The following is a 6,368-nucleotide window of genomic DNA, read 5'->3' on the forward strand; positions in this document are numbered from 1 at the left end:
ATGGAGTCTTGCTCTGTCGCCCAGGCTGGAGTGCAGTGGCATGACCTCGGCTTGCTGCAACCTCTGCCTCCCAGGTTCAAGCAATTCTCCTGCCTCAGTCTCCTGAGTAGCTGGGACTACAGGTGTGTGCCACCAAACCGGGCTAACTTTTTGTACTTTTAGTAGAGACAGGGTTTCACTGTGTTAGCCAGGATGGCCTCGATCTCCTAACCTCGTGATCCACCCACCTCGGGCTCCCAAAGTGCAGGGATTACGTGCGTGAGCCACCATGCCCAGCCCAGATGGGTTTTATTTAACTCTATATATTGCGACTTACTTTCCAGTCTTACTCTGGTATGACATTACATGACAAAGAAGAAAGTCATAATATTCTACCCCAAAACACGTTTCTTTGCCATATTTTGAAATGGCCCTGCAAAGTTGTCCTTTGTGGCGCGGGGGGGGGGGGGGGGGGGGGTGGAATTTGCATCTGTAAAGATCTCTATTAACATAACTAGATATTTTTCTTCCAGCCCCTCCCAATCCTGAAGAGATTAACTAAGAGTCTAGCACCTTTTAAAGGTCTTATTGTTTCTAAGGGCAGCCACTGCAAGACTTCAAAAGAACCTTGGTCTCCACAATCTTTTAACCTGAACATTTCCTTTCTGTGATCCCAGGTCTTTAGACAAACTCAACCAACTGTCAACCAGAACATGTTTAAGTTTACCTATAGCCTGGAAGCCCTGCTCTGCTTTGAGTTGTCCCGCCTTTCTGGGCCAAACAAATGTATTTCTTAAATGTATTTGATTGATGTCTCATGCCTTCTTAAAATGTATAAAACCAAACTGTACTCCGACGACCTTGGACACATGTTCTCAGGATCTCCTGGGGGCTGTGTCATGGGCCATGGTCACTCATATTTGGCTCAGAATAAATCCTTCAGATGTTTTACAGAGTTTGATTCTTTTTGTTGACATTAGTAATTGTGTGTGTGCACAACTGCGTCTGGACATGTGAGTGATTTCTGGTGGATACCAGGTGGCTCCTCTTGATTTGGGAAACTCAGAAGGTATTTCTGTTTGCAGATGGAACTAGACCAACTTTTGCAGTCTGACAACCGACTAACCCCACCTGAACCCATGACTCATGACTCAACTGGTCCTGTGGTTCCCACCCAGAGGCAGACTTAGCGCACAAGGACCATTTTCCACACCCCTACAGTTTTACCCCCAACCAATTAGCAGAACCCATTCCCTAGGCCTCTGCCCACCAAAGGTTTGGTTTGCCCTTTAAAAAGCAACTGAGAGAAGAAGACACACCAGCTGTTTTAGTTTGGACACTCTTGGGGCTTGTTTGTTGCTGTAGCAGTTGGATTGCATTTTGATAATTGTTTGTTTATGTGTATATGTCAATATAGTTGTGAGAAACCAGAATTTGATCAATGGATATTATTTTGCAATGCTCTGGCCCCTCCATGGGTCTGATTTTGCTGTTGAACGGGAAAGTGGGATGGAGTTCCATGTATCCAGGTTTTTATGTTGCTGTTCTAAGCTGGGTTGGGCTGTAATTGCCTGATGGATTTTTCTTGCCCACTGCACAGACAAAACCAATTCACTGAGACCATGATATTGCAGTAGAGAAAGAATTTAATTAACACAGAGCTAGCCAAACGGCAAGACTGAAGTTATTACTCAAATCAGTCTCCCTGAGGACTCAGAGCCTAAGGTTTTTATGGATTATTTGGTGCCAGAGGTCTAGAAGATGGGTGTTGCTGATTGGTTGGGGATAAAACTGTAAGGGTGTGGAAAATTGTCCCTGTGCACTAAGTCTGCCTCTGGGTGGGAATCACAGGACCAGTTGAGTCATGAGTCATGGATTCAGGTGGCGTCAGTTGGTTGCCAGAGTGCCAAAGTCTGAAAAACATCTCAAAAGACCAATCAGGTTCTACAATAGTGATGTTGTCTACAGGAGCAATCGGGGAAGTCATGAGTCTTGTGATCTCTGGCCACAAACTCCTGAGCAGTAAGAGATTATTGAAACTATGCCTACGTTTTAACAGAATCCAGGCCCCTCCCATAATCCTAATCTTGTAGCCTTTCATTAGTTTTATAAACATGGCTTCAGTCGCTGAGCAAGGAGGGTTTAGTTTTAGGGAAAGACTTATCATCCTTGCTTCAAAGTTAAACTACAAATTCCTTCAATGGTTAGCTTGGCTTATGCCCAGGAATAATGAGGACAGCCAGCCTGTAAGGCTAGAAGCAAGATGGAGTCAGTCATGCTAGACTTCTGTCACTGTCATCATCTTTGCAAAGGTGGTTTCAAGGCCTTATTAGTACATGATGTTCTTCTGTGGTATTGTTTGGCCTCAGTGTTCTTTGGAGTCTGGGGAGGTTTGGCCTTTAAAAATCAAACTGTAGGCTGGACACAGTGGCTCATGCCTGTAATCCCAGCACTTTGGGAGGCTGAGGTGGGCAGATCCCTTGAAGTCAGGAATTCAAGACCAGCCTGACCAACATGGTGAAACCCTGTCTCTACTACAGATACAAAAGTTAGCTTGATGTGGTGGCAGGTGCCTGTAATCCCAGCTACTTGGGAGGCTAAGGCATGAGAATCATTTGAATCTGGGAGGTGGAGTTTTCAGTGAGCTGAGATCGTGCCACTGCACTCCAGCCTGGGCAACAAAGTGAAACTCCATCTCAAAAAATAAATAAATAAATAAATAAATAAATAAATAAATATAAATATAAATAAAACTACAGGTCAGGCACAGTGGTTCATGCCTATAATCTCAGTGTTTTGAGAGGCCAAGGCAGGAGGATCACTTGAGCTTAGGAGTTTGCAACCAGGCTAGACAACTAGGAAGATCCTTTCTGTACAAAAAAATTAAAATATTAGCCAGGCATGGTGGCATGCACTTGTAGACCCAGATATATAGGAGACTGAGGTGGGAGGATTGCTTGAACTTGGGAGGTCAGTGCTGCAGTGGGCTGTGGCTATGATTGCACTACTACACTCCAGCCTGGGCAGCAGAGCAAGACCCTATCTCAAAAAATAAAAATAAAATAAAAATAAAACTATCATAGAAAGTGCTTTACTCAAAATTTTGGTTCATAGCCTTCGTTTAATTACCCATCAGGGAAAACAAAGTTCACCTGTGTGAATATGTTTATAAACTGGTGAATTTGTATTGCTATCTCATGGCTAGAATCCCTAGGAAAAGCTATTGGGTCTTGAGTGCATATGTTCCTGGATGTTATATGTTGTTTTTGTAGGGTACCAAAATTGGCATGTAAATAAAGGAGCACTCATAAATTAAGTGTATGAGTCCAAGTATTTTTCAACTTTACATGACTTAGGTAAATGTTCAATAAATAAGCTGGCTCTAAGATAATTGGTAAAATAAAAATAGAAATTTCTTCTGAATTGTCAGCATGCAATTTTTTCTGGGTTTTATCTTTGTCTCTGCTAGATATTTTAAGGTGTCAGAGTTTGGCAGAAAAGATTATAAGATTGTAAATCTAGCCAGGAACAAAATGATCTTTGTGCAATTATTTTGCTAGGTAAGACTAATTTAATGTTGTTAGTTTAATAAAAGCGGAGGAATCTTTTGAGATATGGGTGAAAATACCTGTGTATTTAACTTGAAATTTCTTACTTAGGAGAACACCTGATATTCACAGGTTATAAAAATGGTTAATGAAGAAATAATGACTAGCTTTGTTTAATATCCCAATTCTCATTAGTAAGCTAGATAAATTGCTAAAAATGAATGAAATGTAAATGGGATAAATGCAGTAGGGAAACTTTTCACATAATTTAAAATCTTGAAATTATATTGGGTGCTTATTGGATGTCTGGGACATTTCCAATTCAGAAAGGGTTGTGATGTAGGAAAGCATGTTTTTAAAAATTAAGGAATTGTCTCGCCTATACAATGCTAATATCTGTTAGGCAGGTCAGGATTTCTTGCTTCTTAAGTTTTCACTAAAATTTAAGATTACTAAGAATAAGAATTCTAGTTAATACATAATTCTGTATGTAAAATGTGCCAAAGAAGATGCGTTCTTATTGAGAATAAGAATAATTTTGTCTAATTCAGAAGTTATCTAGAGGTTGATTCACATTATGGGCTTGGAAAGGTTATTTATGAAACAAGGTAGAAAGCAAAGGGAAGAGAGATATAAAGACAGTTATGGATATGAAGATATGTTTTTGGTAAGGAAGGTTATAAAGAAAATACTTTTGTAGGAGAAAGGATCTTGCATGGTAAATTTCTGTCCTAAAGTAAATTGAGGGGTTATATACAAAATAAAAAATTTAGGACAGGTTGGGCACAGTGGCTCATGCCTGTAATCCCAGCACTTTGGGAGGCCAAAGCAGGCAGATCACTTGAGGTCAGGAGTTTGAGACCAGCCTAGCCAACATGGTGAAACCCCCGTCTCTACTAAAAATACAAAAATTAGTTGGGCAAAGTGGCACACACCTGTAATGTCAGATCCTCAGGAGGCTGAGGGAGGAGAATTGCTTGAATCTGGGAGGCAGAGATTGTAGTGAGCCAAGATCATGCCACTGCATTCCAGCCTGGGCAACAGAGCAAGACGCTGTCTCAAAAATAAACAAACAAATAAACAAAGAAATAAATATATAAAATTAGGACATAACAGGAAGTCCAAACATGGCATAGATGGTCTATGTAAGTCATACATAGTTTTTCATTTTTTTCTGTTTCTCTGAGTGTCTGTGTTCATGAACATACAGAAAAAATAGGAAGTTGAAAAAGTTTAGTTAACAAGATATTTTTGACTGGGTGCAGTGGTTCATGCCTGTTATCCCAGCAATTTGGGAGGCTGAGGCAAGTGGATCACCTGAGGTCAGGAGATCAAAACCAGCCTGGCCAACATGGTAAAAACCCATGTCTACGAAAAATACAAAAATTAGTGGGGTGTGATGGTGGGTGCCTGTAGTCCCAGCTACTTGGGAAGCTGAGGCAGGAGAATCACTTGAACCTGGGAGGCAGAGGTTGTAGTGAGCCAAGATCATGCTGCTGTACTCCAGCCTGGATGATAGAGCAAGACTCTGTCTCAAAAAAATAAAATAAAATAAAAAATAAAAAAATAAAATAAAAATATTATTTAAAACTTGGTGGAAAATTACAGAAATTTGACTAGTTAACATTGTTCATAGTTAAAGCTCTTAGTTGTGATGAAGTTAAAATAAGAAATATTGTGAAGAAATACATTGGCAGTTTGGCAATTGTTTTTAATGTAGTTAAGCATGAAGCCAGATTTAGCATGGAGCCCAATTTCACATAAATACTTGCACTGGTTTGTTTCACTCTGTATTTGCTATTTTGCATAGATAGTACTAGCACTAAGGGACTTACTGGTCATGTGCCTCAGGTGAATTTCTTTTTCTTTTTGTTTTTTAGAGACACAGTTTCACTCTGTCACCCAGGCTGGAGTGCAGTGGCATGATCTTGGCTCACTGCTACCTCTGCCTCCCGGGTTCAAGGGATTCTCCTGCCTCAGCCTCTGGAGTAGCTGGGATTATAGGTGCACACCACCATGCCTGGCTAATTTTTACATTTTTTAGTAGAGATGGAGTTTTGCCATGTTGGCCAGGCTGGTCTTGAACTCCTGGCCTCAAGTGATCTGCCCTCCTCAGCCTCCCAAAGTGCTGGGATTACAGATATGAGCCACCACACCTGGCCTCAAGTGAATTTTTAATTGCACAGAATGTATATTGGTGTTGGAGGATTTAAAGACATTAATTTGTGTACCAGGAGCAAAATATCCATGGTGTTTTTGTTTGTTTGTTTATAGGCTCTGGGTAACACTGTAGCTTTCAAGGTGAAGTAAATAGGAGGTTGAGTGTGGTGGCTCATGCTTGTAATTACAGTACTTTGGTAGGCTGAGATGGGAGGATCAGTTGAACCTAAGAGTTTGGGATCAGCCTGTGCAACATAGTGACATCCTGTCTCTACAAAAAGTTTAAAAATTAGCCAGGTGTGGTGGCATGGATGAAGTTCAGTGACATTGTGCTGAACGAAAAAAGTCAGCTAGCCAGGTGCAGTGGCTCATGCCTGTAATCCCAGCACTTTGGGAGGCCAAGGTGAACATATCACCTGAGGTCAGGAGTTTGAGACCAGCCTGGCCAACATAGTGAAACCCTGTCTCTACTAATAATACAAAAATTAGCCTGGCATGATGGCACATGCCTATAATCCCAGTTACTTGGGAGGCTGAGGCAGGAGAATTGCTTGATCCCGGGAGGCAGAGGTTGCAGTGAGCTGAGATTACACCATTGCACTCCAGCCTGGGCATCGCAGTGAGATCTGTCTCAAAATAAATAAATAAATAAATAAATAAATAAATAAATAAATAAATAAA

This window comes from Piliocolobus tephrosceles, chromosome 21 (assembly GCF_002776525.5).
Source record: "Piliocolobus tephrosceles isolate RC106 chromosome 21, ASM277652v3, whole genome shotgun sequence".
Classification (NCBI taxonomy): Eukaryota; Metazoa; Chordata; class Mammalia; order Primates; family Cercopithecidae; genus Piliocolobus; species Piliocolobus tephrosceles.